A 26,842-nucleotide genomic window follows, 5' to 3' on the forward strand; every position below is an offset into this window, starting at 1 on the left:
CTGATTGAAGATGTAACTACACAGTGCTTGTCAGAAAAGAGTATAAAAACTGCTTGTCCTCAGGAATGCATACCCTCTCACAGCTGGTGCACTGCAAGTTTGCAGAAAGCAAATGCTGCTTGTTGTGTGTTTTTTCTTTCTTACACGCTCGGTTAATACATTAAGAAACAAGAAAGCCAGCCGAGACTGACCTCCATATAAATTCAGAATGAATCCCTGCATTTTATTGAGCCAACACTCTACTATTGAATATCCATTGTTTCCCCACCACTCCCAAAATATGAAACTATAACTGTTCTCAGTTTTAATTTATTTTTTTTCTTTTTCCGTGACTCTTTTCTGTGTCAGAATGGCTTCACTGTAACCACCATTTCTGGCTAGCTCTACGGTCAACCTGAACTTGCTGAAAAGCCTTCCTCTTGGAATTGAACTCAGCGGTTTTGCATTATTCCCAGCTCAAGCAATTTTGTGAACTTGAAGGAAGCTGTGTTTTTCTCTGTTATCTTGCTTGGCAATGCAGACCGCTGTTGGGTAACAGTTAATCTTAACCTTATTTTTACACTTGATGGTTGAAATGGGAGAAGTGGAGAAGACAAGACCAGGCTGGTAACTGGGAAACAGTCATTCTTGACCACCTTGTGGAACAAGGTGCAAATTCCATCAGGCTTCAGAGAAAAAAAAAAAAAAAAAAGTCAGCAAGAAACAATTTTCTCGGCAGAGAACTAGGTTACGATAAACATTGCTCATTACAGAATCACAGAATTTTCTAGGTTGGAAGAGACCTCAAGATCATCGAGTCCAACCTCTGACCTAAAACTAACAGTCCCCACTAAACCATATCCCTAAGCTCTACATCTAAACGTCTTTTGAAGACTTCCAGGGATGGTGACTCCACCACCTCCCTGGGCAGCCCGTTCCAATGCCTCACAACCCTTTCAGTAAAGAAATTCTTCCTAACATCTAACCTAAAACTCCCCTGGCGTAACTTTAGCCCATTCCCCCTCGTCCTGTCACCAGGCACATGGGAGAACAGGCCAACCCCCACCTCGCTACAGCCTCCTTTAATGTACTTATACAGAGCAATAAGGTCACCCCTGAGCCTCCTCTTCTCTAGGCTGAACAAGCCCAGCTCCTTCAGCCGCTCCTCGTAGGACTTGTTCTCCAGGCCCCTCACCAGCTTCGTCGCCCTTCTTTGGACCCGCTCAAGCACCTCGATGTCCTTCTTGTAGCGAGGGGCCCAAAACTGAACACAGTACTCGAGGTGCGGCCTCACCAGAGCCGAGTACAGGGGGACGATCACCTCCCTAGCCCTGCTGGTCACAGTGTTTCTGATACAAGCCAGGATGCCGTTGGCCTTCTTGGCCACCAGAGCACACTGCTGGCTCATATTCAGCCGACTGTCCACCATCACTCCCAGGTCCTTCTCTGCCTGGCAGCTCTCCAACCATTCCTCTCCCAGCCTGTAGTTCTGCTTGGGGTTATTGCGCCCCAGGTGCAGGACCCGGCACTTGGCCTTGTTGAACTTCATGCAGTTGACCTCAGCCCATCGGTGCAGCCTATCCAGATCCTCCTGCAGAGCCTTCCTACCCTCGAGCAGATCGACACACGCACCTAGCTTGGTGTCATCTGCAAACTTACTGAGGGTGCACTCAATGCCGTCATCCAGATCATCGATGAGGATGTTAAAGAGGACCGGCCCCAGCACCGAGCCCTGGGGGACGCCACTAGTGACTGGCCTCCAACTGGACTTGGCTCCATTCACCACAACTCTTTGGGCCCGGCTATCCAGCCAGTTTCTAACCCAACGAAGCGTCTGAAAAACGTAGTTTTTCAGGTCTGAAAAACTACGAGACTAAATCTAACACCTGGAATGCCTAAAAGAGAACAAAAGAATATTGCTTATATCACAGCAGAAAGGTTGCTTTAAAGAAATTCAGACCTGTGTCTCCAGCAAGCATGCTAGACCTACATTCACTGAATTAGGGGAAAAAAAAAATTAGATAAGTGAGTAAACAGGACAGATCAGAAGAAGTTAATAGCCTAGAAACAGATTTGGAAAAGGCATGGTGACTCTAACAAAACAGCATGGAAAACCTTGCAGGTTGGGTACCATATCACATTGCTGGATGAGGAAAAGCAGAAGCAGGATGAGGAGAAGCAAAAGCCAAACAAGACTGTAAATTCATGACAGATACTAGCTGCATTGCCTAATGAACTTTTGAGACGTGCTCAAATACTGTGACTGCAGAACAATAATCTGCAAAATAGAAGTGAACATTTTTCTTTTCAGCCATGTTTTTGTCCTTGCAATTTACAGATTTCCTTGCAATTTAATCTAATTTATTTAGATTTAAAGCAAAAAAAAAAAAAAAATTGGAGTGAATTTATGCTATCAAGATTGGAAACTCACTGCTGTGTACGCATCTTTTTTGCATATCAAGATATAAAACGTTGCTCCTGCAAAAGTCTGGATGCAACTAAGAGGTCAGAAGGAAATATCCACAGAATCAAAATGAACAAACTACAAGATTTACTGCTCCAGCAGTCTGTCCAAGTAGCATGGTTTTACCCACTAAGTAATATAAGCCATAGAATTTCACTTGGTTATGTCTGCATTCAATTCATAGGGTCAGAGACTTACTTGAATTGTGAGAATGAGAGAAAAAAAAAACAGAAAAGAGATCAAGGAAATGTGTACTAGACCGGGCATGGCAGAATAACTGTGAGTTAAGCAGATGTAATGAAGGCAGAGGACCACTTGAAAAAATAGATGTCTGCACAGTGAGTGGAGGTACTTGCAAAAGACCTGGTAAATCTGCAACACAAATACAATGAAGAAGCACTAGGACAGCAGGGAATAAGGAATTATAAAGATGAATTCCCTCTATACCTAAAAGTGACCTAAAAATACAGTATCTGCAATACAGTAGCTGCTAGGTGAGCACACCTGAACTGCAATGCCTGAATTTTGACCTCTGGGTCTGATGTAAAATTAAGTTTCAAAAAGACAGAAAGGAAAAATGAGCTCAGCCTTCAGATGGGGCTCTGACGAAGGGCTGTTTGCTTTATTTGTCCATTCATATTTTTGCCACTCCTGCTGGAACAGTGTGAAGGACAATCACTTAAAGTGCAATGAAATGAGTGCCTGAATGTGAACAGATCCAAAGACAAGATCCATCATGCCCCGACGAACTGTAATGCCAGAACCCTCCACCATCATCACTCTGTCCGGAAACTGCCCTCAAATATTTGAAACATTCCTGGAATTAACAAATAAGTGCTGATTTGGCCTAGCTCCTTGCTTCCTGATATCTCCGGCTGGCACTGACTTACAATGGATGGTATTGTTATGCTGGAGGAATTCTTTTGCTTTTCTTCTTAAATTTCCCAGTGCCAGCAAGAGGAAGACTGACTCATTTCAACTAAAGTGACTCTTGAATCAAAGACCTGAGTAATTTAAGGGAAGTTTTTTTTTTGTTGTTACATGCTTAGTTCATCATATCATTCATAGCTTAGATTTTTAGGCTTCTAAAGATACAATCAAGCAGACACAACCATTTCTGTTATACTCAGGTACACATTATTTTTATACTGAAAAGTTGGACATACAGAAACAGTTATGGTGTAGCCTCCTCTAACCTCTCCATCAAAGCCTTTCTATGCTATCTGGAAAGAGCTGCATAGCACAGTATGTTTAACTTCTTAGAAAACGACAATAAGAAAGTAAAAACGACAAAAAATATTTGTCAGTTCCCAAGTCATTGAAGCTGCACTGCTCAGAATTTGCTTTATGCAATATACATAAATGTCAGGTCACAATGCAAAAACTGGAAAAGGAAAATAGAATACTTTCTCCTGTTGTGCTTTGGTCCCATAAAAAGGCCATAACTCATCACTTAACTGGTGAATGCTTGCTGAACTAAACAGAATAATGCATTTCAAACATCTTTTTAATGAATAAAACTCAATGTAATACTACTAATATCTCCTATGCTTTTTAAAGCTCAGAGATATTGAGCTGTTTCAGGTGAAGTTCATCAGAATGTCTATAGACCATATATCTATATATTTATTCACCCATTTTCACAACTAGCTTCCGTTTGCAAGGATCCTTCCAATTATTAATTAAGGCTCACAATGGCTCTTTCAAATGGGAAAACAGTGGAAAACCAGTGATGTGATCTACTTAAGAACATAATAAGAAATCACCGTCAGAGACAGTACTGTTAGAAATTTGTATCACTGGAAATCTTTCTTGTGTTTAAAACATGCTTTCATTATCATAGAAAGTGCAGGTTCAGAACACTCATGTTTCTTTAAGACAAATAAAGTGCTGGTCCTACTGTTCAAAAGTGTCTAGAAAGATTGAATTTGCATGAAAGGCATGTAACATGCATGGCCCTTTTGCAGAAAAGAAGGAAGGACTGCTATGGGTATTTAAATTATGTTCAAGGCTTAGCCCCCAGGCCATTAGAACCGCAGCAGCTAAATGCCAGTGCTTCCCTTGGATGCATGTAGGCACACTTGTATATTTTTACATATTTATACATAAACTATGCATACCATACATCTATATATATTTGAACACACACAATATGAAGTGACTAATGTATGATTATTTGGCGGCACTGGTAAGAGCACTACATACCTGGGCTCCATGAGCAAGCTCAACTCATTCTCTACTGGCTTTAACAAAGAGCAGCTGCAAAGCATGAAAGTGGCACTCCTGCCATCTCAGCAGGAAGACTGGCAGCTACATTCCCTCTTCTCACATTAATCTCCTAACAGCCCCATACACTGATCTAAAAGGGTTTCTTTTCCATCACTGGGCTAGGCAGTTCAAGTTGAGCCTGAAGTATACTGAAGAGTTCAAGCAGGAAGGATGTGTGTGTAGGTAAGGGGTTAAAAGACTGTGTTCTCAACCAGTATCTTCATGTCACCTGCTAACCATGTCACAGGACAAGATGACAATAATTATTGGAGACTGAAAGGCTTGCTGCATATGCATACATATATTCAGGTATGTATATAAGGTCTCCTAAATAGCACATGGTAACACATGGGGATAGATGGTCCATTTAGCCCAGTCCTCTGACTCTAATGGAGGCCAAGAGCATGCATCTAGAAGGAATGGTATAAAAAGATATTAAAAGAAAGCAAACCTCTTGTGATATCTTCCCAGGACATCCTCTTTCCCGTCAGTGACTTTAAAAAGTTTGTGGATTCATATATAGTTTGTGGACTCATAATGTATACTCATTATACCTGCAGGTGGGGTTAAACTAGGCTGGTAAAACTAGTAAGCCAAAACATAAGTATCACTAAGTGGTAACAAAACACAAGCCCAGCTGTAAACATATAGCAATATTCTATTGAAAAACTGCTTTGCAATCTGTGAATACCTAACTGAACTGTTTCTTTTATGACTTACTGCAGCCTAGTATCTTCTGTTTAAATGCTTTCGGTGATACCCAGGTGCCTTTAAAGAGAAATTTGTCCCATCATAAGAGGTCTACCCAAGCAGAATAAATCACCCTCTGATAGGGTCCATTTATCTTCAGTTATTTTAGAGAAAAAAACTAAAATTCTGACTTTCAAGTTTCCAAGGTTAAGCAGGATTTTTTTACACATAGCTGAGACTTGGACCGTCAAATAGCAATGATCTGGACTCAAATGCTGGATTCCAGCACGTCAAGGCTTGGAGGAAGTTGAAACCCAAGCTCACACCAAACTTCACAGTCTTCTTCTGTAAGCATATACTTCTGTTTCACTGCAGGAGAGGTGTGTGGTGGGAATTCCTCTAATACTTTTCTGCTGTAAACTGGCACTCTTTTCGTCCTCCTCATCAGACAGCATTCCCAATACACAAATGGGAAGAATAAAACATTCAAGATCCCTTCCTCTACATCTACAGAAGGGATTTATGTATGGATCCCATTAAAATTAGCAGAAGTATTATGAAGAAATCTGTACTAAGAAGAGAATATGGCTCTGAGTTTCAAAAACTCAAACATCGTTTCCAAAAGCTCAAACATCTGGGCACACCTATCACAAAGAAACAAAGAAATAAGGAATGTAGCACAGCTTATTTTCCCAACAAGAGGACATCTAGTCCAATAAACTCAAGTTGTCTTGATCCAGAAGCAGAAACAATTTCAAATTAAACATTTATGAGTTTTTGCTTTCACTTATAATTTATTTGGATATTGAAAAAAAAAAAAAAACACTATAAAAATTGACAGATCCTCATACGTTTCTGTATGAGTAATCCAGTTCAAACAGTTTCTGTAAAGCAAGCCAGTTCTAACCGTTGTTTTAAACACAAAAGAAATCAATGTTATTCCCACCAGCAGAAATGGATCATGATGCTACTCTTCAGTCAGTTCAACCTCTGCTGTACCCAGAAGGAAGGTACAGAGAGGATTTCTAAGCATACATTCCTGTTTTTCTCATTCCACATTGCGAAATGGAAAGGACGTGTGCATATGTTACTTCCCATGCATCAGAAGGTGCTGCATGTAGGGTGCTGCAGTGAACTGCCTGCCTACAGGGAAGCCTTAGAAAAGCTTTTAACAGATTCCTGCAAGAAGAATTAAATAGTTCATCAGAGAACAGATGTGAGGGGAAAGAGCATTCATTCTTCCATATCCTGCACCTGTTCTGGCCTCATATAACCAGACGATTATAGCATTCCTGTCTTTTATCATTCTCAGAAGGGGAAGGAGTTTAAACTGCACATACCTCAAACCCTAATTTAACCAAATAAAATACCACTCAACCCTGTCAAATGCTTTATATGCATTCTTAAGCAAATGACGTAGGTTCTTCTTGAGTGAGGTATCCTATTTATTTTCACTGTAGACTGAACTGAAATCCTGCAAGTCTTTGCGCATGAGACAAGGAAAAGAGAAAAAGAACTGCAGTGTGCTTGCCACATTCCAAATTGTTGGGTAAATATAATTTTCTCTTTCAAGTCCGTTTTGCAGTATCAACAGTGAAGTTTTATGCATTTCTGTCATAAGTTAGTGAATAATGTTCTCGTCTTATTCCAAAAGTATTTTTTTTTAAAGTAAATGATAAGACTTTTGTGCAGTTTCTTTAAAAATGCAAAACTCTGATTACAAAAACATGTATACACATACTCAGCTTACATCTGCTTAGCTATTCCCCTGAATTTTTAGCTTTACAGGACTACTCACACACTTAAAATTTAGTAAGTAGTGGTAAGTATTCACAAGAGCAAGAACTATGTTTATAAGGTCCTTTATGAATTTTTCAGGTGAAGAAACCTATAAAAATTCAAGATACTATTACCAGTTTTTATATTACTGTCACTGTTCTTAAAAATATAACAAGTATATAAAGTAAAATATGTATGTAGTGTAAATATTGCAATATTTACAAATGCAGTTCCCAGTAGAAACGAGATATCCCCAAATCAGTGACATTCTCAAATTCAGTAAGAAATAAATTTCTTTTCTGAGCCTTTATGTATTACAAATTGCAGTACCCATCATATTATTTTTATAATTCCTATCAATAGCTTTCACTTTTGTCACTACTTTTGACATCAAAACTGAACTATTGATCAGAGAATTTAATTTGTTTCTTATCTTTCAAACAGGAGAATAGAGTCTCTCCAGTAGTACTCAGTTCAGAAGCACATATATGTGCAGCCCAGAGCAGGGCACACGGACATTACTGGAAGCATTCCCATGTAGCTAAATGGTCTTCGATGCAGGTTTATTGGGAAAGTTCCTGCAGCTGTAAGAATAATGGCACTGAAGCCAGAGGAAGCTCTGGGCGTGGATAGGACAAATTGGAAATATTCTAAACAGACTGAACGTCTCTTGCTGACACTGTAATTTGGATTTCTAAATGAGAAATTTCTTCCTCTGCTTTTCATGCAGTAATATCTTCATTTTGTCCTGACTTTCAGCAATCTGCTCACATACTTGGTCAAGACCAGAAACATAAAAATCCAATGTTGAATCCTGAAACATTATTCACTTCTTAACTTGGACAAAACTCCCTCTGAAATCAATAAAAGAGTATGGGCAAAAAAAGCAGCTGAGAATTTATCTAACTAGAATAACAGATGACGCATGATGACATGTCCTGTGACATTCTGCCCAGACTGGGAGAACTGACATGCAACAGGATTTTTTCCATGAGCCACCAAACGCCCTTTGAACTCTGCTTAGGAGGTTCCTTAGGCCTTTCACCAGAATTCAAAACAGTTGAAAAGCCCATTGCCAAAAATGCAGACACCTTACAGCACTGCACTTCCCTTCTCAGAAAGACATCTACGTACTTAAACTGCTCTCATCACTGTGCTAAGTGCTTTGCCCTGTAAAAATAAAAATAAAAATTAAAAAAAAGCAACCTGTCATTATAGATGCTGTTCGATGCTGTTCTAAGCACCCATGAGAAACAGTAAGACTAACCTGAAACTGGAGTGGATTACTATAACCTTATGCACAAGCAGCAGAAAATCATATTTACAAAAAATAATTCAGTCTCGTTATACAGTCAGCTGTTCCTGGATGAATGGATTAATATACACTGAAAATTAGATGGCTTCAGTGTCCAGCCCAGAACGGAAGATACATAAAGTGGTACTAATGTTTATGCACAGGAAGTAAAAAGGCACACTTAGATCAGCATAGTTCTACACAAAGTCCATCATGTCAAACATAATAGACTCTCCTAACTAAGGGTCAAGAAGACCTGCCTTCAAGGAAAGCTAGTTGAATGGCACTCATCTCCAGAAACCCAAAGTACAGTTTTGAAAATGAGAGAGGTATCTAATCTGTACAAGGAAAGGTCCTGAAGTAAACAAACAAACAAACAAATCTATGTACAGCCATATTCGTCTATATGAGAATTAAGATATATTAGGCTATGGAAAAGAGTTTCTGGGAACAAAGTGTCTCTAAACTGAGAGACAAATTCTCTTGAATAAGATAATAGGGTTTCCACTCTTTGTCTCTTTTTGGAAACTTTCCTGTACACAGTTAAAAGCAAATCTGCCAGGAGCTGGAAGCTCTGCTACTAACAGAAAAATTCCATGCAGCAAAAAGTAAAATGTATTTTGCTCTAATATCATGTCCAGCAAGCCAAACAAGGTTTCTTTGCTTACATGGAAATCAGCATCTTCTGCATCATAATCTAGAACCCTAAATCATTGTTTGCCATAATACTACACACATTTATATGTGCAGCTGTGATCTCCCTGCCTAGCAGACAATGCAATGAGAGGAGGACCAAATAAATCAATACACATAACACAAAACTATTATTCCTGTCCTCAGATGAATACCAGGCTCATGGTTCTGCATGCGACCTTCTGAAAAGACAAGCAATCCTGACAGAAAATACAGCTTACCACATAAATCCTAATGCTTTGAACACAATGCTAGAATAAAAAACTCACACCGCTTTTCAGGTAAGGGCTACCCTAACTTCCTCCTTTACACAAGCAGGAATAGTCTTGAGGGTAGTCCCAAGCACCATCGTACTTCAGACCCTACCAAATAACAGCAACAAAATACTAGAGAACTTGTGAATGTTCCCCAGCAAACAAAAAGAAGAAACAGTGAATGACAACCAGCTCTCCTGATCCCTAGTACAGAGCCTTAATCCAGGAAAACCTTCTGACTTCCATGCCGAGGCTGAAAACACTGTTGCAACTTTTGGATAAATACAGGATTTGTATGATGACGGTGGTGGATCTTGACTTTGCAGGTCCTTAACACAATATTTAGAGCAAAACCGTCCAAATAGCCTCCTTCTGAACATCTGCCCCTTTAGCATGCAATCCTGCAGTGCTTACAGAGTATATTCACAAGCATGAAAAGACCCCAACCACCAGGCAGAAGGCTCACTGAGCAAAAGCAAAATCCATCTTTTGGAAAGGCAGGCCCCACTGGACCAGGCTTGGTTCACAGCATCTTTGTTCCCTGGGTGAGAAGCCCTTCACCTCCATTTTAAGCAACACAGAGCAACCAGGAGCCTATTCTGCCTTCTGCAACATGGCAGCACGCGACATTTTGAGTATTTGCTCTTCTCTCCAATGAAGATTGTACCTGCCCATGCAGCAGATGAGGGGCTGAGAGCTCAAGGCTCGTTTCAGCAGTGACCCTCAGAAGACGTTCATTTGATTTATGCGCTGTGTCACCCCCTTGGTCTGACAAGAGCCCCCCCCCAGCTCCCCTCCCTCTCCTCTCCTTTAATCTCCGCATGCTGTTATGCGAAAGGTGCCAACTTGAGAACAGACAGTTCTGAAAAGAAGGCAATTAAAAAAAAAAAAGCGCCGTACTTTAGAAATTTAAACAACAAGCCCTGTGATCAAAATAATTCATAAAGGGAAGGATTTTATGAAGTCATTTCACGAGCACACAATGCTTTTTTTTTTGCTTTGTTTTTTAAATAAATCCGTCAGTACACATGCCAAGGCAACACATCTGAATACAATATCAGCAGACACACCCTGAATCCCTGCGCCTGTGCTCTCCCAAGTTACAGCAAAAGCTAAAAGCTGGGCTTTTTGCCTACATCTTAACCATTATCAATTTCTTTCTTTAGTTCGGATGTGTTAGTTAAAATCCTTTTTCCCCCTCTTTCCTTCTCTGTCCTCCTTTACAAGTGCTCCTTTCCTGCTCCCTTCACACAGAGAAAAAACATTATTTGAAAAATGGATTTTTCCCTTACTGACGGTAAGTGTGTCTGTTTAAAAAAAAAGAAAAAAACACACAACAAAAACCACACAACACATAAAGAGATCTAACTTATAATGAATCCCTCTGGCATAAGGAAGCCTGTTCTAATCTCTCTTTATCGGGTTTGAGTGATAGTTTTGCTCAACGAGTATTGACAGGGCCGTCCTGTTTCTCAGGCTTTCATTTTCCCTGAGTTGGAAAAAGGATACAGTGCATTTTCACATTCTCCAAGTCTGCAGTTGTTTTTATATAAGAAGCAATTTGCTTGGGTCACATCAGGTCAAATGGGAAGCCTGCCCAGCTCTTGGTTTTAAAGGAAAAACATACAGAAAGACACAAAAACACAGCAGTTTCCTTCATTAAATTCCACTCTACCTGCCATGGGCTTGCAGCCACAATGGAATTTCCCACCCTGGCTGACCATAGCTAAACTTTTATTTTTAGTTTTTTTTTTTCCTTTAAATAAAAAGCCTTATTAGTTTTCTTTAAAGTGAACTTTGAGGTAAGGGTTATTAAAGTCAATGTAATTGTCCATTTTTTAAAGAATATATAAATTAATAAAAGCCTACACAGAAGTGGGGCCAAATGCTGAAGTCCTTATTGTAGTCCAGACTCTGATCCATGTTACAATGCTGTAAGTCAAAAGTAACTCTTCCAAAGTTGCTGGAGATGTGCCTGGGTAAAAGATCAGAATCTTGCCTCAGTTTTTTAACTCATTTCTCACTTAGGGAAAACCTCAACTGACTCCAGGGAGAGTTTGCCCAAGCTAAGCCTGCCTGTGCAGCACAGCGTGAAGCCTCTCTCTGCAACGCACTCGGCATTCTGCTCAGTCCTTTCAAACTAGCAGTAACTTCAACACCTAAAAGAGTGGCACCCAAATAAGTCTCTTTGTTACTAGTCAGCGATTGCAAAGGTTAATGGTAGCAGGAAATCTTACTCCCAAGCAAAAGGAACGCATCCACAATCGCTCCCCAGACTCCAAAACAATCACTGAAACCTGAGGTGAAATCCTACCCTGAACTGCAAGAAGATGATGCTGAGGGAGTGACTCAGCGTGTACATTTTTAAGAACAATAGATCATGAAGATGCTTCATTGATTTCAATATAGCCCTAAGGAGAACCAAACATAGCTGTTTGCTTTGCTTTGACTGTGATTTTATTGTACACACATGTAATGAAGGGGAAAAAAAAAAAAAAGAGAGAGAGAGAGAAAAGAAAAAAAGGAGGGATACAACCTGAACCACAGGTGAGACAGTTTCTTTTAAGATGCTGAAAGGTGTCTAATTCAAATTCAGATCCATATAACTAAAGCATTTGTACCTGGACTCTCTCTGCTGAACACTCAGCTAATCCCAGTGTGCTGTTACTAGTTTGCATTTAACAGCAAACACTGTAATTAAGTTTGCAGAACAGTTTCCATTCAGACTGTTTGCCCATAACTTTCTGCAAAGTCCTTTTTATCTGGCTGAAAGATTGGCCTCAACTGAATGATGCAAAATATAAGGCAAATTGAGGGCAGGTGGACAGAGTGGTGGAGAACACGCTCAGCCTCGCATTACCAGCGGGTGGCCCCCTCCCTTTCTCACAATGTCCTCCACCCTGAAAAGTCTTTCAGCCTTTTCTACAATAAAGTCAAAAAAGAGAGAGAGAAAAAAAAAAAAAAGAACAGTTGGCTCAATGCCCCTGTATCCTCTGTTTTCCAGACGCTCATGTATGAAACAATGGCAGTTTTGCCTGAATTGGGGCTAAGGACTGCTGGACTTGCCCTTTGAAAAAAAATTTTGGACTTACTATCGAGACTTTCATCCAGAGATCATAAAGTGCTTTGCGCCACTTACCACACTGGGCAGACCTTTGAAGCAGTTTGAGCTGTGTGATAGCAGAGTCACTTCGTCCCTTGCAGTGTCCTTTCTCCAGCAGTCTAAGAAACAAACGATATTTTAAAAATCTCACATACTCCATTCAGTTTCAAAGGCTAGCTAGTAGGAAACTGCTAAGTTCTCTTCATTTTATTTTCCTATGGTCAAATGCTTCTTTTCTTGTATTCTGTCTGCTCTCTCTGGTGTCTGTTTTTCTAGTTGATTCATCTATTATCCCTCTTTATATAATCAAATTTCTCTAGTCAGGCTGTCATTGTACTCTGGCCTTATTGTACTCTGTCACCTCCAACTTCTTTCCTTCAGAAACTCCACACCCCAACTCCTCTTTAAAGTTGCTTGCTGAAGCATTTGCTCTTTCAGCATCGCAATACGTTTATAAACTGGAGATTAGTTCACTTTGTCTGGCTTCCAAAGCCGTTTGCTGCTTGAGACCATTTCATGAGCTTGTCTATTCATGTGGATAAACAAAAAAAAAATCCTCAACTATAATGTGAATTAGGAAGAGGAAACAGCAGTTGTATGGAACAAATATCAGTGAGGGTGAAATTAGTAACAGTCACAGTTTTTATCAGTGCTGTCTCTGAACTATTCTACTCTGACCCACCTTTAGATAGACAGCAGGATTTCACAAGTTAAAAGGACGATATTCCTTTTTAGTAGAACTGAGTGACCTACCATAACATTTTGCTAGTGACTTCAGCATTTCTATACTGAACAGTCCCTAGACTCACAAACTTCTGTCTAGATGATTAATCTGAATATTCCGCAGTTCCCCAGAGCGGTCCATTATTTTCCACAAAGCCTTTAAAACTTTCTACTAGAGTTAGGTTTTTGAAGTGACGTCTGGCTAACAGATGTGCTTATTCTGGAACTTTTAGATATCTTTCCTCAAAACAAGAGCCTTTTCACAATTTAAATTCAAGTCAATGACAAAACTCCTACTGATTTAAAAAGGTATGCCAAACTCTTGTTACAGGGTGTGGGGCCCACGGAAGCGTATCAGATGCTTTGTATATAACATCAGTGTACATAATCAAAGTCCAGACTCTTGATGTGTTCAGGTGACCTGTCATCTGACCACCCTGCTTCTTGTGGACTTTGTGGTAGTATATTGAGTAGTAAGCAGGACTACATGCGAAAGAACTTCTTCACGGTAGGGATGACAGAGCACTGGAACAGGCTGCCCAGGGGGGGTGTGGAGTCTCCTTCTCTGGAGATATTCAAGGCCTGTCTGGATGCCTACCTGGGCAACCTGCTGTAGGGAACCTGCTTTGGCAGGGGGGTTGGACCCGATGATCTCTTGAGGTCCCTTTCAACCTCTACAATTCTGTGTGTGACTCTGTGTGTGTGTGACTTTAAACACATGAGGCCTAAGTTTCCTTCATACAAGAAGTGATCAGTTAGATATTCATATCACTGACTTTCCGATGTCCAATGCCTAAGAAGACAACTGCAATTTATCGTCTGTGTAGCTACTAAGAGTAAAATCTGTTCACTATCTGAGGCAAGCATTTGGATACCTACAGAAGGATGAAGGGGTTATAAATATAAGTGACACATTCTATTTGTTGTCATGAGTGTCCAAAGGAAACACTGTTGTCCCGGAAAATAACATTAGATTTCTAAATCGTGTGGATTACTTGCATTTTAAAAGCATGCCAAAGGAGCTTCTCAACTGGGGAAATGATGGCTGAAGTTAGGCGTAGCACCACGAGCTGTGTTGAGCAGCAGAAGGCCTACAGGACAGCCTCCTTACCTTGAAGTCACTCAAGATATGCCATTTAAAGTGGAGTAGTGTCATTTCCCCTCCTCTGCAGTGCCCCTGAAAACTCTCAGCATACAGCCAAATTTACACCCTCCTCCCCACTGGTTTTAAAGGCCTTGGGCCTGCAGAAATGCACACCGCCAAACCCCTCAGGTGTCAGGGCAGCTGGTCTAGATTCACACCCTTAAGATTCAGAAAATTAGATCCTCTCTATGCAGTAATAAATGGCACAAAGCAGACAGAGGTGAGAACCTGAAATTCTTGCCTATCTTGTGGAAATCTCTGTGCAGTCAGTGGTTCATCACAGCCTAATGATCTAGCAGAGAGAGGGGCTGCCAGACTAGGTTTGCCAGTGACGTCTCAAGGAATTCGGCAGAACTTCCCTGGTCAGGGAAACTTAGCAGCCTTCAACACCACAACTGACTAAATAAATGTCTTATAATTTTATAAATGACAGCAGGAATGACTGTAATTATGCTTATTAGCAGATAAAAATGTCTCTAAAGGATTGGATTGGGGGTGCTTATAAAGCAAAACAGGAAACGGGCTCATGAATGCATCTGTGGCGCATGGTTAATCTAAGCTGAAGCCTTGCATACATTCATTTTCCATGCCAAGCATGATCATCATAAGACTTGATTATATTCTATCAGTTCTACGGGTTAGAGCTTGAACTACTATAGGAAACTGGCTTAAAATGATAATCATGTTAAGATGTAGCATGTATTTCCTTGAACATGTGCTTAGGAATTCTGTCTTTTGAGTCCTTCAACCATATTCCTAGAATCAAGCCTTTAAAATGAAGTGCTTCATTATTTGTGCTGCTTAGGAGTTTTCTGAAAGCAGACTAGGAAAAGAAACATTTCAAATACAAGTTCTCTAAAATCTGCTTGTACAGCATATATTTTGATTTAAATTCCATATAATAAGTTATTTTTATAGCCCTCAAGAGAGTGGTAACCCTACCTCAATGACTTAGATATTTAGGATGAAATCATGGCACCAGAAAGAAGGAAAAAACAAACAACAAAAAAACACTACCACATTGACTTCAACATAGCTTAGATTTCAGCTTTCTTATTTGCTTAAATTGTAGATAATTTAATTTCCAAGGTACCTAATTGCTACAAAAAGTGAGCAGAGGTAAAAGTTCACTAATGATAAGTTAAACACCAACAAAATGAATATTTACCCTCTTAATTCTCTTACGTCAAGATCCTTCCTGTCCTTAAAGCTGTGTGCCACACCTGATCTCTATAGAGCTAAAAGACACTTATTACAGATAAAGAAAGCGATGAGGTAGGGGATTTCCAAAAGCAGCTGAGAGGTTGGAGATCACAAACTCTCTTAAGGGTCCTGCTGTTTTACTGCACAACTGGGCAGAAAAAATGGAGCTTGCAGCTGGGATCCTGGGTGAGTTGCTAGTCTTGACCTCCGTGGTCCCTGCCAAATCACTTCTCCCCCACCATGAAGGACGGAAATGATTCAGCAGTGCCCTGTGCCAGCACAGCCCTGCTGTGGATCACACACCAACCCTCCTCAACCCTGCAACAGAGTCAAACATGAAGTGCTGAAACTCCAAATTTTTGCTGTCATTATTAGGAGACGTGGATTAAAGGCTTGAAGGTCTACAACGCTCACTGTGCTGAAGGGTGGACAACTAGCTTAGGGCAGGAAGAAACAAGCCCCATACTGGTCTGTAGTAGGGGAGATAAGTTACCTGCCTAATAGGAATATTTAAAGTTTGTATTAAAAATAATAATAAAAAAATCAGTGCAAAGCTGACATTGTAAGACAGGTGAGGATATCCAGACTTCTAATTTAAATTTCATCACAATTTAAATACTTGTATTTTTGCTCACATCCCAGAATCTGCCAAGACCATACTTTTTATTAATTTAATAGTATCATCATTATTTTCCCAACATGTTTAATTCTTGCATCAAAAGGTGCTAGATGGTTGCTATATTTGAGATGCTAAAGCTGTATGAATTCTCTAGAAATATTCACCATTCACTTAGTCAGAATGGCAAGTTTCAATGAGATTTTCCTTGCTTTAATCGGTTTGAGCTAGCTCTTTGGCATTCTGTTATAAATAATAGAAGCTACACACTGCACTTTTATAACATCATTCATCTAAGGATCTCATAACTTAATTAAGAGGGACACTGTCAGGTTAAAAATCATATATTTTTTATTAAGTAATTTCCTTATCTATGTTACTAATAACATTTTAGGCTATTAAGCTGAAACAAATTCTTAAAATCTAATTTAACATCTACTACTAGCGTGTATATATTATATACACACAGCTGGTTTACTTTCTGAGATATTAAAACAGATGTGCTAGCTTTACTTCTATTTCAAGTTGGTTTCATTTACAGATTTTCATGTGTGAACGATACTCTTTCTTCGAAGTGGTATAAACACTCCAGGAGAACATTTAAATGCAAACAAAAAACTATATTAACATTTAAGAAAATAAAACATATGGTTTTGTTAATATAAGACTTGCAAGGATTCAACAGCAATAAAACTTTAATTTTAGAGAAAACTATCTAACATTGTACAGTGCTTATTTTCACTTTCTCTAAAGGGAAGGTGAGAAGTATTACTTCTTCACCGTTTAATTACGGGAGTTTATTTTTTTATTTTTTTACTGTTTGCTGTGAGGGAATACTTCATTAATAAATTCATTCAAGTATATCTGAGCCTTTTCAGATATCCAGAAATGTGCTGCTACTTCACAGAGTTCACAGAGGCTTAAAACAGAGATTCGGTTTTGATGGGGAAAGTTAACATAATGAAGTTTCTACCAGTCACAGTTTAGTTAAACTGGAAGTTGTTGAAGCATATGCTGCATTTCCAGAATGGGCGCACAGTACCTAAAGCACTGTTGCATCTCTTGGAATCTACGGAAATCAACTGCAACATCAAAAACTGCAGTATGCATTTTTGCAGCCTTCACTAAATACTGGGGAAAACTGAGACAGAGAGATTAAATGATCAAAGTCACACGTGTGAGTCAATGATAAAACCAAATATATATATATATATATTAGATATATAGATATGCCTGCACTGCTCACTCCTCACTAAGCTACTTGGTATCTTCCTGATATTTCAATGTATTTTACGTGAAGAACAAACAAAGCTATTTTTCACTTCTGTGCCTATCTGCTAATACAGCAAGGAAGAGGTGGTTTTCAAGTTTCCAGTAGGTCTTTTTGCTTAGAAAGACATTCCTTCTCTTTCTTCAGTTCCCTAGGTTCAATGATCAGCAAAGTGGGTGTTTACTTGCACCCTCAGAGCTCCTACCACGCAAGCCAAAAGGATTTTTACCTTTTGTTTTGCTTTTTAATGGTCCACTGCTCAGACATTAGTCCCAGGAGATTAAACCACCAACTACTAAACTTTTTAAGCAGGTAGAGGATGAAATGGGAAGCAGGTCATGGAGTCAGCAGCAGTGAGTCAGCTCTGTCTACTGCTTGAAAAGAGAACTGTAATAAGAGTGAAAATAATATGTACAAATAACAAAATGTACAACCAAAAGGCCTCTCAGAAGCCATTAAGAAGCAATGGACATGCACTAAAGCCATCTTTGAAAATGGTGGTGCAGCCCAATATTCAAATTTAAATGAGATGTTCAAGGTTAATCAGCTGGGTAGTGCAGAGACAACGTGAAATTAGGCCAAGGACCACCTTCCTATGACAGGAAGAATTAAAGAAACACCTTGCTGTTCTGCCTGAAAATGTGTTTTACCTAATAAATACATGAGCTTTCAGAGATATTCTTGCTGGCTGACTAGAGCAGTGGGACTTGAATATGTATTTGTTTGGTGATAACCAGTTTATTATAAAATCATTGGAATTCCCTGATAACCTCTGATTCTCTGATAAAATGTTAATTTTTCACCGTAACATCATCAGGAGATTATATATATATTTTTTTTTTTTCAGTTACGGACTTTTCATGTTGTACCTATTCAGAACTGGTGGCCTTGCCTGAGTGTCAGCATTTGCTTTATGGCTTCGGTAAGTCTTTCAAATCATTGGTGTTTCATTTTCTTAATTTGTCACGTGCAAGATATGTCTTAAGAGACAGTGCTTCAGTACTATGAAGTCCAGCTATCATTACATACATCTCAGCCAAACCAACTAGTGACAACTACAGACAGCACAATGTTTTTCAAAAATTTATTTGTATCTTTTGTTGCTATTTTAAAAGTACGAGGTCTGATTACTCTGATATTAATGTGTATAATTGTCTCATTAATCATCACGCAGACCCTTCTCAACAGTAGGTATGTTTACGAAGTGAATAAATAAATTGTACCAGTGATGGTATTTTCCAAATAATATAATTTTTAAATGTCACACACATGTATGGCTGAAGATACCTGCCTCACAGACGATTCTTAAAAGCAGAATTTAAAAGGTAACTTGTCTAGTACAGAAAAGTCAATCCCGAGACTCATACACAGGTATATCTCTCCGTGTCCTCTTTGTCACAGAATCAGAGAATGGTCTGGGTTGGAAAAGACCTTAAAGCTTAAAGGCAGGGACACTTCGCACTAGACCAGGTTGCCCAAAGCCCCATCCAACCTGCCCTTGAGCACTTCCAGAGATGGTGCACTTGAAGGAGCTATGTTAATGTCCAGAGAGCAAATTTAGTCCCGTATTTCTATGCCTAGGAAGTTCTCTCCTAAAAACAAATCCCTGGTACAGTGATTTAAAGATAGTGCTGAAGGCAAAGTAAAAAACAAACAAACAAAACAAACCACCACATTGCTAGAAAGATTAGCCAGAGCAACCATGAGCTAATGGCCTCATCCCCTGCCACATAAAGGCTAAAAATTTCAAATTGACCATTATCCTAAAATAATCCTGTTAGGAAATCTCATGGTGATATTTATTACATGTGTCCAATTCAAAGGTGTTGCAAAATACATGCAGACAGCTTTATTTTTCAAAGCTGAGCATTAATTACTAGATGCTCAGCTTCACAGTGCTCTTTACATGGGAAACAAAATGAGTTTCTATGTTCCAGTAGCTGAAAGCAAATATATGCTAGTATTCCACATCTTTCTCTCCTTTGCCCAAGATGATTTGGGCTCACGTATTCAGTAGTTCACCCTCTCATCCACACAGTCCTTTACTTTCACCTGCTTTTTCACTCATTTCTTGCACTCATCCACGCTCTCCCTCCATAATCAGCTATCCATTTTTTTTTAGAAGCACAGAATGGTTTAGGTTGGAATGGACCTTAAAGCCCATCCAGTTCCAACCCCCTGCCATGGGCAGGGACACCTCCCACCAGCCCAGGCTGCCCAAAGCCCCATCCAGCCTGGCCTTGAGCACCTCCAGGGATGGGGCATCCACAGCTTCTCTGGGCAGCCTGTGCCAGGGCCTCACCACCCTCACAGTGAAGAATTTCCTCCTTATAGAATCGGAATGATTTAGTCTATTGGCATTCTTGTTCTCCTTTCTCTCTTTCATCACCTCACCAGCTGCTGGCAGGCTCTTCTCCCCACGGAGCAACCTTTTTGTCTGGTTGTGGAGAGCCTCAGCAATGCTGTAGTTCCCACGGGACTTCTCTGCTGACAACGGGCCCCTGTAGGGTGCATGCAAAGGACCAAAACACAGCGCCTTTCGGTCTGAGTTTGAGACCCTGATCAGACGACACAGCTGCTAATTATAATTTTGCCTAGTCCCTCACCTCTCCCTGAACCAGTTTTCTCTCTTCCCTATGAAGACAGCTAATAGTAGTGAAGTATATCCTTTGGGTACAGAGGGAAGGCCTCCTTCATTAAATGCTATGAAGTGTTTTGATATCCTCAGAAGCGTGGTGTTATTTAAGTGCTAATCACTCTAGTCTTCAGCATGTCCAAAATGATTTTGCTTGTTACCAAAAAGCTCCATTGTCACACATTACATTGCCATTGCACTGAAAAATAATTAACAGCCTACATTTGGGGGTCCATTATTTGAGCTGTCTGACTGACTAGGGAATTATCCAGAATTCCCAAGTTTTCAACGGAGAAATTAGAAAACATTAAAAAGGTAGGCCAGGGAACATCTCTATGAAACAACTCACACAAAGAATGAGAAAAGAGACCATTCCTTGCAAGCACGAAGGCAAAGCAGTAGGCAAAAGTCAAGGTAATCTGATGTAACAAGCAATCTATATGATAATTTAAGATGGTAATCTAAGAGGAGTCCCAAAGATTATCTAACTCAAGCATTTAGCAAACCATTCTTAAAAAGCTAGAATCCTGAAAAGTTACCGAGAACAGCACACACTGATCAAATCAGGAGATGTAACATACGGCTGTACCATTTAATATTTCAAACACCACATAAAGCAAAACGTGATGTGTATATGAGAAGCAATCTATAGCACTTGAAGCACTCGCAGATCCCCGAGTTAACCACCTCCACTGTTGCTTGTTCGGAATCTCTTTACCTCTTTTTTTCCCTGTAGGAAACCAACCTAATCAGCTTGAACCTAACGCACACACTGCTATACATATACAAAAGTCAGAAATGGAGTCAAAATTTCTGGCTGAGCCAAGTAAACCAGGTGGGACTGAAACTCTGCATCCAAACAGATCTCAGGTTTGAACTGGAGTTTGACCTGGATCACTTCCTCATCCTGCAGAGCTCCCACATTCCATTAGCTAACCTTGGGCATGTTACATAATTAAAAAGCCAATAAACAAAAAATAAAACAAAATTAACAAAACAAACAAAAACATGTAAAGTACCAATTGCACGGAAGAAACCAAACGATAAACAAACAACAAAACCCCAAACATTTCAGCAGACTTATATGTAAGATACAAATTTGCCCAAGACCAAAGACAGCTGGAAGTAGGTGGGATATATCTTGTAAAGGCAGTACAGATATGTTAAGAACCTGAACCCAGAGACAAAACTCATAGGAGCAGCAGTCTGGGAAGGAACATCTTTGAAAGATTCCTTCCTTACACTACCAAACTTTTTTTTTTTTTTTTCCAAATTACAGTCTCAAAGCTGGAGAAAGTCATCCTCCTTTCCTCTCCAGTTTCTGCTCCTGACCTCCAGCACCGAAGGCCAGCCCTGCACCCAGCACACTCCGCTTCCAGCCACTGTGGAATTTCTCACCCTGGCACCACATGCCCAGCTGTGCTCATGGAAGTGGAAAATCTGACAGCATTGTCTGAAAGACACAGCTTGGGATAATTGTTCCTCGTAGTTCCTCTGTCAGTGAACATTATCATATTCCTCTCACAGGAAGGCTACTAAACCTTTCATATTCCTCAGCTCCCAGCCACAGAACTCCTCTTTGCCTTTAAAGTAGTAGTTATATGTGCTGGGAAGTGAGAAAAGGTTTTAAAACGTTGTGCAGATTAGAGATAAAATTCCCATAACTGTACTTGCTTTAATAATTTCTCTGTATGGCATAAACATGGGAAAAGGAAGAAAAGGAAGCAAAAAGTACCTACATTTATGTAACATAGGATGGATGTCCTTCATGCCTGTAAAATTCTTATTTTAGAAATAGAATATATAGATTTCCCTTGTTTTAATGCAGGACAGAAAACCTCCAATACTTTCACTGTGTGAATTTTGAAAGAAATGCAGAAGGAAAAGCTATGAGCAGCTTGCAGCCAGGTACACAAGTGGCACAGATCCTTACAAAAGGAAACATTTTCCAGCACAGATCCCTGCTTTGTACCTTCAGTTTGATTAATCCCATTCATCTTATCAAACCTTGGTATCTCTATCAACCTCTTGGAAGGCCACTGTCACCATTATGTCACAGCTTCACTTGAGCTACAATGCCTCTTCGCCCAGCCTCCCTGGGAGGCAGAAAGAGCTGTTATGCCCAAACTGGCTTCCCCAGGGTAAGCCGGGAGAGCTGTGGCAAAGCAAGGGTAAGAGCCCAGGGCTTACGTGTTTCAGGTTGGTATCTGACAACTTAACCCTCCAGTTTCTCTCTCAAATGCATTCTGCAAGTTGATATTCATTTTCTTTAAAAGGACACAGAACTGAAAAAAAAGATCTCAATGAAAATCCTACTCACTCCTGTAAGACGAAGGCTGCACTTTCTAACATCCCCTCATGATTTTCGTCCCCTTCTTCCTCTTCCCTCTACTCTAACCAGTAATGTTGCAAAAAAAGGTGATGGCCTTCCATTAGAAAGCTAGCCAACACATAAACATTAATAACACTGGAGACTATCAAACCCAAAGTCATGGCTGGAAGGATATTCTCCCTGCTGCTTCTTTCCATTTCTTTTGCTACAGGTAAGGGTGCAGTTGTTATTCAGAGGAGAATAAACAACATTCCTACATTACCCTGAGAACTTGAATGACAGTTTCTCTGAGCAATTTTCCACCCTCATATTTGTGCACACTGCTGTAATGGCAAGCCTCGTGCTGATCTCATCTTAACACTTTTAGGTGAAAGCTTATGTTAATAGAGCAAATTAAGCTAGGGATTTTCATGCCACCTTGGGCTGGTTTCAGGCCAGGCTTGATTTCCCATTTTCAGATGAAATGGAGATTAGTCAAAATCAGAGTCCACTAATCAAAGCCACCGCAGTATTAAACAGGAACCTCTAAGTACCTTTGGTGATCCAAAAAAAATATAAATAGCCGATGCCCAGGTGCAGAGAGCAACGCTGCTGGTAACATAAGTGATATTATTTCTTTTGATGAAGTGAAGCAATATCCACAGTCTTCATCTCTTTCAGTAGCACAAAGAAGTATTCCCTCCACTCGTCTCTACATAGAAGTAGGGCATAGCCTAGCTATTCACATACCAGTACGTTTCTTCCAAGAATTAGTCATGATGTGAGGTGATTAAGAGATACCTTAAAGACTGCAACAGTGCACTGAAAACGTAGGCACACAAAATCCCTAGACATTTTATGAAATTCAGGACAATATATATATAAAATTTATGCATGCATAATGCATGTATCTAGTGCAATGGATGTCTTTTTCTATATATTTTGTATGTTATGAATTTAAAGAAATAAAAAAACATGAAGTAAATACAAATACATGCACACACAGAGAAAATTATGTGGGCCTTTCTAGCATGAAAAGGAAATTATTAAAAGTTGGATAAACAACAACTGAGGATATGACAGGGGCAGCTGGAGAACCACACTGGGGGACAGAACTTCTAAGTGAATCCACACAAAAAAATGCCTCCCCTGACAATCCGTTGTTCTTCAAAGAGAATAATGATTCTAGAGATGAGTTTGCATTTGTCTTTGGATGTCACAATAAATGCTAAGAAAGCAACTGAATGAGAGTTATTATTTCCTCTGAGCAAAGAAGGATTTGGGTAGGCTGTCAGAACAGCAGCACCAGCGATCCGAGGGCAGATACAAAGCAACGGCAAGTTGGTAGGAATCTGTCCAGGGCCCTGGGAAAGGAAGATGAAAGAGGCCATAGGGCTAGCTGGAGATCTAATAAAGGTAGCTGTAAGAACCGCAACTGCAAGACAGCTGTTAAATCATGAGGGAGAGGGACGTAGGAGCATTGTTTGAGAAAGAGATCACAGGAGGCATAATTCCTCTGATTCGGTGACCGCCAGAACACAAACCTCTGGGAGTCAGTGGAGAACGTGTTCCACTGAGGTTCAGACTACTTTGCTGGAATAATTCGGCTGGTCTGGGGGTACTGGGGACTGTATCCACGTCCCTACCTCATCCACACACTTGCCACCCTGGGAGAGTGAGCGCAGCATGAAGCACTGGTAACCCCTTTGTGTTCAAGAGTCTTAGCAGTGATATTATGGGCTATCTAATCCTCTCTCTCTAAATGAGTGTGCTGGGCAGAACATAAATCCAGCCCTACCTCTGAGAAACAAGATGCTTTTCCAACTGGCCTGATTGAGTACTTGGCCTGATGATGACTTTCACAGTCAGATGTGCAATCTGCCCTCTGGCTCCTTGTTGGTTTGGACTCATTGCCTAATCTCTAATACCCGACTGCAAGAGATAGAGATTCCTGTTTGACTTTATAAGACAGTATGTCACAGACGATAGGTAAGCTGTGTCTTTGCACCTGATGTTTCCACAACAGATCCTTTCCACAGTGCACTCTTCCTTGCAGTATGGAAAATGACAACTGTAAAGGACACAAGAAGTAACCTTTAAAACTGCTGTACAGAAGCAGGAAAAAAAAATCAGAAATTGACCCAAGAAAACAGGGTGCATGCTATCCCACTTGGATTGGCTGCTTTGGGGTGTTAACATTGCAATTCAGTGGTACTGTTTCGTTATTTGCTAACCTCTATAGCAAATCTGAATGTCTTTGTTTAAGAAGAATGGTCTAAAATGGATTATGGGCTGCATTATGAAAGCATAAAAACATTTATAAAATCCACACCCCTGCCCTCCACGCCCATGCTGTTCTATCAAAATATACAGAAGAAAATATTTACAAGGTATAATCTTCTCAGTTAGGCTTAATTTCCTGTATATATTTTCAATGCAATTTCTCAAGAGCATACACATAAGGAAATCCAAGAAGTGGGAGGGGTCCACACAGACCTGTGCTCCACAGTTTAGATGAGAGCCATGTTATTTTCTTATGCACCAGTTTTGGTCTTTCAGTTTGCCCCGTGACAACAGGAAGAAGATAGGAAATGAAGTTCAGACTAAAGCTGAATGAAGGAAAACCCCAGTAGAGCGCAGCTTTTTCTGTATACGAAGTTGCTAACAATTAAGGGGAATTCTGAATCACAGTTTAATTTGGCATTTTCAGAGCTAGGATTACTTCATTTCAAAGACTGAGCTAAGTCTGCAAATTTCAAAGTATCTAGCACGCTATAAAAAACAAGAAAATGGAGCAATCACCAGAAGAAAGAGTCAAGTGCTTAAACTAGGACAAAGTAATAACTGACACGGAACTGGGACTTTCCCCATTTTCACTCTCACAATCCTGTGGTAAACCATTTTACTTTGTCTTTGGTTTAATTTAGGAAAAAAATATTGAAAACTCTCATGCTTGGAATGAGTATATATTAATCTTTTGTTCTGAGTAATAAGGTGCAAAGAAATGTAGTCCTGGCAGGATACTAATTTCTGATGTTGTCAATTAAAAAACTTCTGCTGGTGTTCTGAATGGAAAAATCTCTCAGAAAGTGTTTTTATCGAAGCACCCAGTTCCAAGTCCTGGATTATTAGGTTAAGCTCCATCAGCAGAGAGACCAATATAAATGCTTTTCATACCATCTGCCTCGATGCCTTGACAAAAAAATAAAGACGAGAAAATATGTAGATCCCAAATTCTCCGATTTTAACCTGTTTCCCTTTAATATAAAGCTGGGAATTCAGGTCCTAAAATATAAAATGAAAACCATGATTTCTTTTCTTTTTATCTTTCCTCAAAAACTCGCAGAACATACAAAATCTCAGTGTTCCCAGGACTTAGTTCTTTTATATTTTGAAATCAGAAAAAAATAAATGCTTTTATCTGATGTTTATCAGGAGGCTCTATATAATTACAAAGGTTCTGATTTCCCTGTTTAAAAACAAATGAGGGTGTTGTACAGGGCCTTGGAATATTAGGAGGCATCTCCAACAGCTAATGATAGAGGACAGTGCCTCAGCAAAGGCATTAGCGATCCATCTGGCCAATTAAAGAGCAACTTAGGCAGAGCCCAATACTATTTCTCAATTATGGTGGCTGTGATATCGAGGCTTGAGGAGTAGTGAGATGTAGCGTGAAATAATACCGTGAATCCAAACAGAGAAAAGCAAGGAATAGGTGTTGTAACCCCACAGCAGAGAGAAATGGGAAAATGCTGCCAGCCAGAGATGTACCTTGACTACCTGCAAGAAAGAGGGCAGGACTTTAAGAAAAATGGCTCAGACATGAAAGTAATACTAACAAAGCCCATCTTCCTGCAGATTGGTGATCAGAGCCTGCAAGCTCTACACAACATGAGTACAATTATTGTAGATCTCCCCTCCTACAAGAAAGATAAAATTCTCAGTGAGCAAAAGACAGTGTGCTGTGGTTGCTCTGGAGCAAAGCATGTGCTGGCCAGCCAGCTGTGCTCCACTAAGCTTGGTTAAATGATAAGTTCTGCTTGTTTTTGCCCAGCAGTGGCACTAGTTTGAGTTTTTCTCTCTTCTCTTTAGACCCCCATTTTATAGAAAATGAATTATCTTTTCTTTCAGACTTGTCTGAAAATGGTCAGCATGCTCAAAAGTTGTGTATGGTCATGACAGACAGGCATAGAGACGGAGAGTCCCATAAACTTACACGAGATAACTTGGCAGCAAAGTACAACAGAAATCTGTGGTGCTTAAAATCTGGAAGCTTAAGCCCATGCCTAGCAGAGAGAAACCAAAGCCTTGCTCTTTGCTGCTTCCCTATCCTGACCTCCACGAGCTCTGACTCTGCTATTTCCTCCTGTGGCCATGACTGCAGACACAGACGAGCAGGATCTGCCATGCCAGAAT

General features: G+C 40.0%; 1 protein-coding gene and 1 long non-coding RNA gene across 47 annotated transcripts in view; one reads left to right on the forward strand and one right to left on the reverse strand.

Moving 5' to 3' along the window:
• ZBTB20 (zinc finger and BTB domain containing 20) overlaps positions 1-26,842 on the reverse strand; it is a 526,186-nt gene that overhangs the window by 221,615 nt on the left and 277,729 nt on the right. For 40 of the 46 annotated variants that reach the window (XM_068697248.1, XM_068697214.1, XM_068697255.1 and 37 more), the window contains one exon: positions 12,561-12,643. The exons of the other annotated variants lie outside the window; for them this stretch is intronic. The gene's annotated coding sequence lies outside the window, so the exon portion shown is untranslated. The remainder of the gene's footprint in view (positions 1-12,560; positions 12,644-26,842) is intronic. 46 annotated transcript variants of the gene reach the window in all.
• On the forward strand, positions 6,878-25,608 carry LOC137863948 (uncharacterized). The gene is made up of 3 exons (XR_011101237.1): positions 6,878-6,950; positions 18,328-18,402; positions 21,395-25,608. It is a non-coding gene; the product is annotated as an uncharacterized lncRNA (long non-coding RNA).

Source organism: Anas acuta, chromosome 1 (genome assembly GCF_963932015.1).
Source record: "Anas acuta chromosome 1, bAnaAcu1.1, whole genome shotgun sequence".
NCBI lineage: Eukaryota > Metazoa > Chordata > Aves > Anseriformes > Anatidae > Anas > Anas acuta.